The sequence below is a fragment of the Astyanax mexicanus genome, chromosome 11 (assembly GCF_023375975.1).
Source record: "Astyanax mexicanus isolate ESR-SI-001 chromosome 11, AstMex3_surface, whole genome shotgun sequence".
NCBI classification, from domain to species: Eukaryota; Metazoa; Chordata; class Actinopteri; order Characiformes; family Acestrorhamphidae; genus Astyanax; species Astyanax mexicanus.
Genome location: NC_064418.1, coordinates 34,395,438 through 34,407,617, shown reverse-complemented (window position 1 = coordinate 34,407,617; position 12,180 = coordinate 34,395,438).

Genomic DNA, 12,180 nt, shown 5'->3' with positions numbered 1-12,180 from the left:
TAAACTTGCCAGAGGAAATCTCACTCATGATCGTATGGCTTTCTGGGTTTAATGAGAACACCAACCTTGGCTATGGGGTTTTCTGTCCTAACAAGGATGTGCGTAAGCATATATACAGTACACTTCCAATTATAAATAGTAAACATGTGAAAAAGCTTGTCCTGCAGGCATGAATGTACCCAACATTTTATAAGCATAACCGTGCATGTGCCTTCAGGACACGATGATGTCTAAAAAACAACAGCTGTACTTATACAGGTATATCTTTATTTTATGGGTTCAATCATCTCTTATTCTGAATTAAATTACACACTTTTGTTACGTTTATATATTTTTGAAACACCACATCTTAGAGATACAGATTTCAGTTGTCAGAGTTCAGTTGTTTTACTAATTGCCTGGTGGATCAATAAGTAGGTGTGTAACAGTAAGTTTACATGGGTTCATGCAGTTGTGCAGCGAATACACAGGACACACTATTAGTGTTAATACATTAATTTCACAAGCGCACGTGTCATGCACGAAACTGTACACAGTAAAGCCTGGTTTAAACTTCTGGGTCGAGTCAACACATTCCCCACAGCATAGCCTGCATGAGAGCTGTGTGTTTAAAGTACAATGGCTGAAATATGTGTGTAAGAACATGTGGCTCACGGACCAATCACAGCTGCTGCTACAGCTGCTGCTACTGTTCGTGTCACCTGACATGTAGATACATTTCTGGGGAGGTGCATGTCAGGCTATGGTGTATAAATAAATTAATGAGGTTACACCTATATAGCGCCTTAATATAAACCCAAGGAAGCTTTACAATTTACACATTTTACACACAACCATTTATACTCATGCACACATTCATTGATACACACACCAGTGAGAAGCGGCAGCCAATAGTGCAAAGCATACTCTCAACCGGCAGGGTTCCTGCAGGTTCTTAGAAAGTCTTCAAATTTCTTAAATTTACTGTAAATTTGCTGTAGGTATTACATTTATAGACCGTGTGTTTAATGCCAGTTGGAAAGCACGAGCTGATGCTAGCGGTGAACTAGCTAATATACTCACATTAGCAGCGAGTTATCTAGCTACTTTACTGGGGAGAGAACTAAGGTTAGCGAACTGCTAGCTAACACTGTAACATAAGCGGTGAGTTAGCTACACTACCGGCAAGAGAACTAAATATAGTGGAAAGCTAGCTAACATTAGCGGCGAGCTAACTAACATAGTAACGTTAGCGCCAAGTTAACTAGACAGTGCGTTTAATGCCAGTTGGAAAGCACAAGCTAACGTTAGCGGTGAACTAGCTAATATACTCACGTTAGCAACAAGTTATCTAGCTACATTACTGGGGAGTGAACTAAGGTTAGCGGAGAGCTAACTAACATAATAACATTACTAGTGAGCTAGCTAAGATGCTAACATTATAACATTAGCGGCCTTTAGCTATGTTACCGGGGAGAGAACTAAGGTTAGCGAACTGCTAGCTAACTCTGTAACATAAGCGGTGAGTTAGCTACACTACCGGCAAGAGAACTAAATATAGTGGCAAGCTAGCTAACTAACATAGTAACGTTAGCGCCAAGTTAACTAGACAGTGCGTTTAATGCCAGTTGGAAAGCACAAGCTAACGTTAGCGGTGAACTAGCTAATATACTCACGTTAGCAGCAAGTTATCTAGCTACATTACTGGGGAGTGAACTAAGGTTAGCGGAGAGCTAACTAACATAATAACATTACTAGTGAGCTAGCTAAGATGCTAACATTATAACATTAGCGGCCTTTAGCTATGTTACCGGGGAGAGAACTAAGGTTAGCAAACTGCTAGCTAACACTGTAACATAAGCGGTGAGTTGGCTACACTACCGGCAAGAGAACTAAATATAGTGGCAAGCTAGCTAACATTAGTGGCGAGCTAGCTAAGATAGTAACGTTAGCGCTGAGTTAACTACGTTAAGTTTTGATTCCCAATACAACAAATTTTTTCTACCAAAGAAATTATGACTACATTTTTGGTCATAAATTATATTTATTGCGGTCTAAAAAAGGACTTAAAAAGCATTCAATTTGACTTTTAAAATGCAAGGTGCAAGAACCCTGACCGGAACTGACGTTCACCTGGAGGACTCAATCGGGCGCTACAGCATTTACCCAGGACAAAGTGCCAATCCATATCTGGGTACAGTCACACACACATTTTATTCACACAGAATCATTTACAATACAAATACAGGGAAAACAAGGAAATCCCTGTGTCTGCAAAGAAACCCACGCAGACATAGAGAGAACATGGAAACTCCACCCAGATAGGGACTTGAACCCAACACCCCAGCGCTGGGAGGTGAACGTGCTAACCACTAAGTCACCGTGCCGCTCAAGGGTGTAGGGTTCTTGACAACTCTCAGTGTACATGTAAGCACAAGTATACATTGGATTTAAGTCATTGGATTTGCATAGTACTGTGGGAACTGTAGTGGTTTAGGAGCATTGCTATGGAATTGCTAATGGAATTGTAGTCTTGTTTGTCCCCCGTCCATCTTCATATATTTCTCCTTCTCTTCTTCTCTCCTCCCTATCTTGCTGCCACGTGTAGAGAGATGGATTAAAACACTTTTATTTTATGTACATTTTTTATGTATTCTTTATCTCTCACTGGTCTCATCTTTGGATTTATAAAGACTGAAAATAAACTAGTACTTCACAGATATTCTGGCTTTAACATCTTTCTTTGACTCATGAAATCATGATGGACTGGCCAAGGGCAATGTGTCAGCATTTTTGGCTGTGTGTTTGGAAACACACTGAACATGCATATTTAACAGTCTGTATTAACTACCTCAGGGGGTGCTATATGGCACTAGATGGAACAAACTGTAACTCTTACAACTGTCTGCTCAAATTAAGTGAAAATAAGGCTAGGTTAGTCTTATGTTTGCTTTACCCCATTGTATCATACTCCTACTGAACCATGAGATCTGTGATTTTGTCTACTCTACATCCTATTTAAAAAATACCACAACATCTGATTCACTGTTTTAAACAACAATATTTATAAGACATGTTTTGTGTGAACTAGTATGACAGAATGTAAAGACTCTTGACAATATTTAAGGTTCTTCACACTCACATATCCATCATGGTTCTTTATGTAGCCAAACATTTCCTGCGATAACATCGCTCAAAAAGAATGCACACATGATAAAAAAGAAATATGTGCAGTACTTATTATCAAAGCACTGAATGACTATGAATTATATATCAGTTATCATTTAATCCATTAAAACAGTCTCAAAAAGCTAATAAAAGTAACACTGAAAAAAACTGAAAATTTAATTACTGCTACATGTTTAAAACAAAAAAAAGAACTGTCTTCTCACCTCTTACAGCAGTTCCACAGCAGTACCACATAAGTACTATAAGTAAGTTGCATATAGAGCAATTTCCCTGGTTTAAAAACTAGTAAAAACCTTTATCTAATAATATTGGTCTATTCTGAAGGTCAAAGAAACACCTGAAAAGATGGATTTTTGAAGGCTGACTGTTTTCTTTTTTTTCCACTAGTACATGCAGAAGGACATTTGCGCTTCAAAATTCTTAAAGCCATTGTTTCACTGCGTTGAGTGTTTTCAAGTCATATTTACAAAGAGAATAATCTTTACAGAAAATAAATCATTTTTTATTGGCTTTTTTGAATGTCCCAGTGACAAAGCCTTTAAATCTCTCCAGATGTCCTCTGTTTCAATATGTGATACATTCCTGAATATAACACATACTATTTATGTGGTGCATTAACATCTTTTCCAAAAACAACTAGACTATGACTATAGAAAACGAGATGTTTTCACAAATAAAGAGTTGAAAATGACTTTATTTTGGAGTTTCCATGTATTTTTCAGGTGAATAGTGTTCTCACCATTCTTCTTCTCTGCCTTTCTGATATTTTTCTTGACCTGCCACTTTTGGGCTTAACAAGAACTGTCCCTGTGGTCTTCCATTTCCTTACTATGTTCCTTACAGTGGAAACTGACAGGTTAAATCAACTTTTTGTATCCTTCCGCTGAACAACTATGTTGAACAATCTTTGTTTTTAGATCATTTGAGAGTTGTTTTGATGAGCCCATGATGCCACTCTTCAGAGGAGATTCAAATAGGAGAACAACTTGCAATTGGCCACCTTAAATACCTTTTCTCATGATTGGATACACCTGGCTACGAAGTTCAAAGCTCAATGAGGTTAACAAACCAATTTTGTGCTTCAGTAAGTTAGTAAAAAGTAGTTAGGAGTATTCAAATCAATAAAATGATAAGGGTGCCCATACTTTTGCACCGGTCAAACTTTGGTTTAATGCATATTGCACATTTTCTGTTACAATAAACATACAATAAACCTCATTTCAATCCTGAAATATTACTGTGTCCATCAGTTATTATATATATCAAACTGAAATGGCTGTTGCAAACACCCAAATATTTAGAACTAGAAATAATAAAGATTAATAGGGGTGCCCAAACTTTTTCATATGTCTGTATCATAGTTTAACCCCTATATGGAACTATGTGGCTTGTGCAGGGTTTCAGGTGCTTAAAAAGCCAGGTAGGCCTTGCTTAAATACATATGGAATGTGAAAATCCAAGCAACCTCATGGAAGACACACCATTACCTGGATATCCCTCTGAGAATTCCATTGCTCGTCTTAGTACAGTAAGTATCAGAACACAGCAGAGCTAACAAACACCACTAACCACACAAAACAGCAAACAATACAGGCCACAATCAACCACCACCATTGGTACGGCTGCAAACATTGGAAAGCCAAAGAAACTGTGTCAAGCTGTGTCAGCAGTTTTTTGTCATGTGTGTTTCCACTTTAATCTCTACAGTGCAGTTCTGCACAGGAATGTCGATGTCATTTATATTATTGGCTTTAATTGAGCCACAGACTGTTGTGCTATTGTTTTTGGTCACTATACTCTCTCATACTCAGTGTTTCCTCTGGATGAATTGATAGGCATAATATCCTGCAGCAGTGCACCAGTGTCTGGATTCCTGCAGTCAGACTTGGCCTGAGAAACTGTAATTATGGGCTTGTGGGTGTAATACAAACAGGAAAAGGTCTGTTCCCTCTGCCTTATTGGACAAATTTACTCACATTGCCTTAAATAAATGAGCAAATCAATTCCGTGACTGGCTCAGAGCTGGAGCTCTGTGACACACACACACACACACACACACACACACACACATTCACACACACGCACACGTTCGCACTGTTATTAGCACTTTGGAAGTGAAGGAAGTTCATGAGCAGAGTCAGCTAGCATTAATCAGCCTACTGCACAGGCTGGAGAAGAGAGTTGGTTTGTGCGTATATGTGTGTATGTGAGAGAGAGAGAAAGAGAGAGAGAGAGAGAGAGAGAGAGAGAGGGAGGGAGAGATAGATGTGTTTAGGTGCTTTGCCCTTGGATGTATGTTTCTATAATTTTTTGCAGCACTTGGAGGGATGTAAGAATGAATGGATGGATGGATAAATTGATAAACAGGTGGATGGATGAATAGACGAATGGATTGCTAATTGAATGAGAGGATGAAAGGATAAGTGAATGGATGGATGGATGGATGGATGGATGGATGGATGAATAATGCTATTTGACGCTGATGGAGATCTCAACTAGCTTACAGGCATGGAGTGCTCACCAGAGACGTTATTTACTCAACAGCCCCTACAGCATTGAGAGTGAGGGGGGAGAGAAAGAAAGAAGAATAAAGAAAAAAAGGAGAGGGAAGAAAGGAGAAATGGAAGAAGAGAGAGAGAGGGGAAAAGAGAGATCTTATTTACTGAGAACTTGAGCCTCACCAGTCACCAGATACTAAGGGGCTTCAGCCTGCAGCTAGTGCAAATACCCCGCGCTTAAATCCAGAGAGAGAGGAAGAGAGAGAGAGAGAGAGAGAGAGAGAGAGAGAGAGAAAGAGAGGGAAAGAGAGAAAAGGAGAGAGTACGGCTATAGTCCTGGTCAAGCACTGATGTTTACTCTGGATAGACTCCATCTGAACAGCTCAAAGCCTCTCAGCACGCCCATTTTATTACAGCTCTAGCTGAGAGAGGACGAGATAGAGGGGACGAGTGGTGGGCCTCTTCTGTCCGTTAAAGCTGCAATGCCAGCAGTCTCAGTGATCAGCCCTGCCGCCCTGGGAGGCAAAGAGGAAGAGAGACAGGAAAAGATGGAGGCAATGGGGGGGTGAGGCAGGAGGTGTGGGGGGGTAAAAGAGGAAAAAAGAGAGAGCTCAGCTAATGACTAGCTCTTATGCATCAGTGCTCTTACTAATGAGCTTCCAGGGAGAGTGAAGGAGCAGGAGCGCAGGGCTGCTCGGGGATGTGAGGGGCCCGGGCCATCTCCCCCCCACTGAGCACCCTGCCTCCCCAGTCTCAGGCAACCCTGACTCCTGCCCACTAATGAGAGAGAAAGAGAGAGAGAGAGAAAGAGAGAGAGAGAGGCCTCAACTCAGACTGCTGTTGGGGTCAGCTGCATTCCTCCACTCTTAATAATTTACATTGTATTGATTTCCTCCACTGGTCTGACACCACCTCTCTCGCTCCCTCTCTCTCTCTTTCTCTCTCTCTCTCACCTGGATGGGTTCACTAATTCTTTTTTTAACAGGGGAAAAAAATCATTTCCTTCAGAGAGAGTGGGATTATGACAAAAGAGAGCAAGACTCCCCACTCGGCCCACATCTAAACTAGTTAAACATAATGTTCACTTTAACCGCGGTTCAGTCAGAGCCCATCGCTCCGCTGCTTCAGAGACCACAGACAGCTCGGAACGCTGTTTCCACTACAAAACTGGCCTTGGGGTCTTAAAGCTCTAATTAAGACGTTCCTACGGTCAAATCTGAAACAGACATGAAAAAAAAACCCTGACAGCCACATTCAGTGCTAGGTGCTGAACCTGTTTGGTTTGGCGAAGAGTGTGTGAAGAGCGAAACCTCTAACGGCCCTTAAATTGTTATGTAAAACACACTCAACCAAGGTGTTCTCTCATTTACATGCCGCGCGTCCCATATATTAATATTTCAGTGGAAAGTGTTCTTTTCTTCCCACATTTTCCGATAAAACCTAAGATACACAGACACTGCCAGACCGAAAGAAGAAGCCTATCAAAGGTGCATGGGAAAAAAAACGCGTGAAAAGAATGAAAATAAATTATGCAGTCAACGTCCTGTTTAACCCCTCATCAGACACAGAATGCACCGAATTAGTATTCATCCACTGCCAGTGTTCTGATCTGTAAACTGCATTCTTTAAATATTCATAAACTTAGACCATAGTCCTCTCTTCTCCCCGATTTATTATTCAAATGATATGAACATTACGTACAGTGGCATTTCCGACGCTTCAAAAAGAGCTCCGTTCTGGTATGGCCATGAAAAACCTGGTCTGAAAAGACATTAAAATATTATTAAAATATTATCATAGCCATTAAGAACGCTTCATGGTGTCGCCAGGCCAAGTTACACTGATGAGGGCAAAAAAAATCCTATGCTTTTCGTTTAAGCTCTGAGAAGTGGACAGAATAAGAAGAACTGGGCAGCTGCAGTTTGTTTGCTATATACTACCCCCTTGTGGAAAAAGGCTGAACAGCTCAGCTCAGATCACTCAGTTCAACCCAGCTCAGCTCAGTGGTCTCTAAAGGACCATATGGGAGATTCTGGCACCAGAGTCACATCTCTCCACAGTGTGCTAACCTGATCCTGCTACTCCAACCAAAAAACACAGCTGATAATGAGTCACACATTAGCTCTGACTCAGAGCTTACAGGACAAATCCTGACTGAATGAATTTGGTCTGGTTTAGTTTTCTTTTTTCTTTCTGGATGCTGGATTCATCTGAATCACTGGCATTCAACAAGTACTGACCGGGTAAATGAGGACAGTGTTGTTTTAAACCCAGTCTATTATTAAATATGCAACATTACTGATAACCTTTCCCTCAAACATTTTCCCTTGCTGTCCAGGGAAGGCTTTCCTTTAGATTTTTTTTAGAAGAATTTATCAATACCTCTTTTCAGGAACTAGACAAGTTCTATGTGGATTTTCACCTCTGTGTCAGCAATACAATCAAAATAAAGATGCTGGTGTATTTTTAATACTCCTATAGAAATATATTTGCCATTAGTGATTGCCTTAATACAGGAACCCATGCACATGACCCAAAATGCTGAGCTTCCCCCTTGAGATGATTTTCCAGGCCTTTACTGCAGCCAACTTTAGTTGTTGCTTGTTTGTGGGATTTTGTGACTTCAGTTTTGTTTTCACTTAGTTGGCTCAGGTGACTAACTCAACTAACAATCCGTTTCTTTACCTTAAGATGCTTTTGGATTTTTTTACTATGTTTAACCTGCATTACCTGTACTGTGATTAATCTGACTTAATCTGAACAGATAGCATGTATAGCTCTACACATCTCAGGATTCACCATGGGCAGTTTTTTTTTAGATGATTTTTAGCAAAATCTTTCTGCTTAGGTTTTTCATGATTATAGACTTTTTCAAATGATATGTTCATCCCTTACAAGAATTCTGTGGTCTTAAATGCCTTTTCCCATTACTTGTCAGTGCATTCCAGTGCATCAAATAGGTTTTTTTTTTTTCAGATTAACAATGGTCTCCTTCACCTGCATTAACATTTCTTTGGACTAAACAGCTCTGAAAAAAAGAGACCACTTCAGTTTCTAAATCAGTTTCTCTGATTTTGCTATTTATAGGTACGTGTTTAAGTGAAATGAACATTGTTGTTTTATTCTATAAACTACAGACACCATTTCTCCCAAATTCCAAATAAAAATATTGTCATTTAAAGCATTTATTTGCAGAAAATGAGAAACAGCTGAAAAAAAGATGCAGAGCTTTCAGACCTCATATAATGCAATCAAAAACAAGTTCATATTCATATTCATAAAGAGTTCATAAATCAATATTTGGTGGAATAACCCAGTTTTTTAATCAGTTTTCATGCACCTTGGCATGTTCTCCTCCGCCAGTCTTACACACTGCTTTTGGATAACTTTATGCCACTCCTGGTGCAAACATTCAAGCAGTTCAGCTTGGTTTGATGGCTTGTGATCATCAATCGTCCTCTTGATTATATTTCAGAGGTTTTCAATTCGGTTAAAAAAAACAACAAAAAAAAAACTCATCATGTTTATGTGCTGTCTTTTTTTCCAGAGCTGTATATATAAAATATCTATGAACAGTATTAGAATCAGCCCCTAATTAACACTATATTTCCAAAGGTACAAACATAACCCTTCTACTTGCAGCTACTTTAAAGTGCACCCATTGGTAACATGGGCATACGACTGCATACACCTAGCTTGTATAATTTCCATAAAAAAACTTAAAAGGCGTCAGATACCTGTGCTATTTATGATCCAGAACTAATAATCTAACATTGAGGTAAAGCCTTCTCAGATGAGTAAGTGCTGTTAATGCAGCAAAGAGGAAAAAATCCTATTAACACCCTTGAATTGTCAAAAAAGAACTAGGAATGAGCAGATGGCCATATATAGTACTACACATATCATCACCAATAATACATTACAGGAATGACATTAACATTACCTGTTGAAGTAGATTCTGTATTTAATATTAATATAATAATATAATATCTGGTTACATAAAACACAAAGTCAGGATGGCTAATTATAAATATGTAAGTGTTATCACATGTTAGTGATATGGATCTTGGCTTGGTGAAAGTGTGTGGATTATCATGGCTTACATCAGGGCTTTACAGTCTTGTCTCAGGCAGTCAGGATAAGACCCACTGCTTTAGCTAATGACCCTTCCCTTTACGCTCCAGTGCATCGGAATATTAATTTTGGCTGCACAATGTCCTTAAAACAACCTACTAAATTGCCCAAGCAGGACCGTAATTGTTTATGAAGCTGTAAATTGCTTTGCAGTGGGCGAAACTAATAGCCTTTTGGCTGGGGGGAAAATGAACCGTTCTGTAAGAGAGGCTATTTTCTTTATGACTGGTATTTTTCTTTTTTATTAAAAGTAATAGTTACAGGGTGTCAGTACGCTGCGTGTGATTCTACTAGGGTCGTGTGCTTCCTCTGGCCCTAGCAATGCATCAGAGTGCACTTTCATTGCTCTAATGGGGGTGATAGTACTACAGGGTAGCAATGAGATACCCCATGTTCAATATTAACTTTGCATAACAACATAGCTCGAAAATAATGACAATGCAATGAAAATTAGAGGTAAACAATGCACAGCATTATGCAGCTGTCCATACTGCAAACCATATTGTTTATTAATGGAAAGGAGCGCTGGTATTTTGCAATGCTGTAGAGCATCTGAAAGAAAATAGCAGAATAATCAAACTGATTAAACATGGAATATAATGACTTATTGTGAGTACAGACGCTTTCTTGGCATTAGTCTTTTATTTGTTTATATGGAGGGGTGCACAAAAATATTGCTATACTGAAATATTATGATATGTTGTTCTGCAACACTATCAATTTTTAAAACACAGTATTTAGATTTGTTTAGTAGTTTACATTTAATAATTATCGTTATATATATGCTGCTTTGTCCTGCTTTTATTGGAGTAATTATCTGTACCAGGAAAGTGTTTCTAATAGATTCTGGAGCATTGCTGTGAGGTTTGCTGTGATTCTATTCAGTGACATTAGCTCACCTCAGTATTGGATGATGCCCAATTTTTACTGGTTTTACTGGTTCACAGCTTGATGCCAGGGGGTTTTATACCCATCTATACACAGTGTTGGGAAGGTTACTTTTAAAATGTAATCCCTTACAGATTACTGATTACATCACTCAAAATGTAATTTGTAACGTAATCAGTTACATTACTTCAAGTGAGTAACGTAATCTGATTACTTTGGATTACTTTAAATATTGTCATTTTTTTAAGCCTGAATGAATGTAACAAATAGATAAACAAATAAAACAGCCTTTTCAATCACTCTATAAAAATACTTATGAAACCATTTCATCAAACAATTTTATAAAACACTTCTATAAATTGATGATAAAACCATTTAAAACCAAACAATGTAACAACAACTGTAAGCTATCTATTTGCAGGTTTGCCACCAGTGTTAATTTTGACAACAAATTGTGATTTAGTCTTAGTCATAGTCTTGTGATGAAAACAGTATTTAGTTTTAGTCACAATTTAGTCATCTGAAATGTTTTTAGTTTTAGTCGACTTAATGTCATAAGAATATAGTCGACTAAAATTACAGTAAATTTAGTCGACTAAAATGTAAAGGGTGTAAATGTAAATGCTTGTTCATCAGTTCCCTTGAATTATTAACTATACACTTATATGAAATGAAACGTTTAATAACCACTTGAGTAATATTGTTAATGTTTGAAAGTGAAATATATTTATATATGATTTAATGTATATTATTATTATTATTATTACTATTATTATTGTAGGTGTGTGACTATACATATTTTACATTTAAAATTTTGCTCTAGAAATCAGGTCATAAAACATCTGAATAGTTTAATTATAGTTTAAACAGAGCTGTAGATGCAAAAACTTTTAAAGGATCTAGTTTTATCTCCAGCACTAACAGCACACCTACTGGAGCTACAGTCTAGAAATGAACACACATTCACACACTGTCCTGTAGAGATGCTCTCAGGATGTACAGAGAGACTTCATGAGTTAAAGTGAGAAACTTATGAGAAAGTGCTGTAAGGAACTTTACACAGACTTTTGGGTTCATAGATTCACTTATTTTATTGTTTTATTGTTTTATTATTGAGTTCCTTTCTGACCTGCTGCTGATTTATCATATCTTTCCCACTGTGAGACTAAACAGATGATCTGATCTTAATGAGTGAGTTCTGTATCAGTTCTGTGTTTTAGTGCACTGCTGAGTTAAACACATCAGCTCATGAAATAACATCAGCATTAAAACGCTGATCTCTGCATGGAGATCTGTGTGACTCTGCTCTGCAGAAGCTGAAAGATTAGTGGTGTTTTTACCGGTAATGGAGTCGCTCCACGCGGTTTACACGTTATCTTGTTTTTCGCGACGTCAAAAGAGAAATATATCGGCCCTCTCTCCCTCTCTCCCTGCTGAACACTGTGGAGTTAACTTCCAGTCGAGCTCCGTATCGACAGTTTAATTCCGCGCG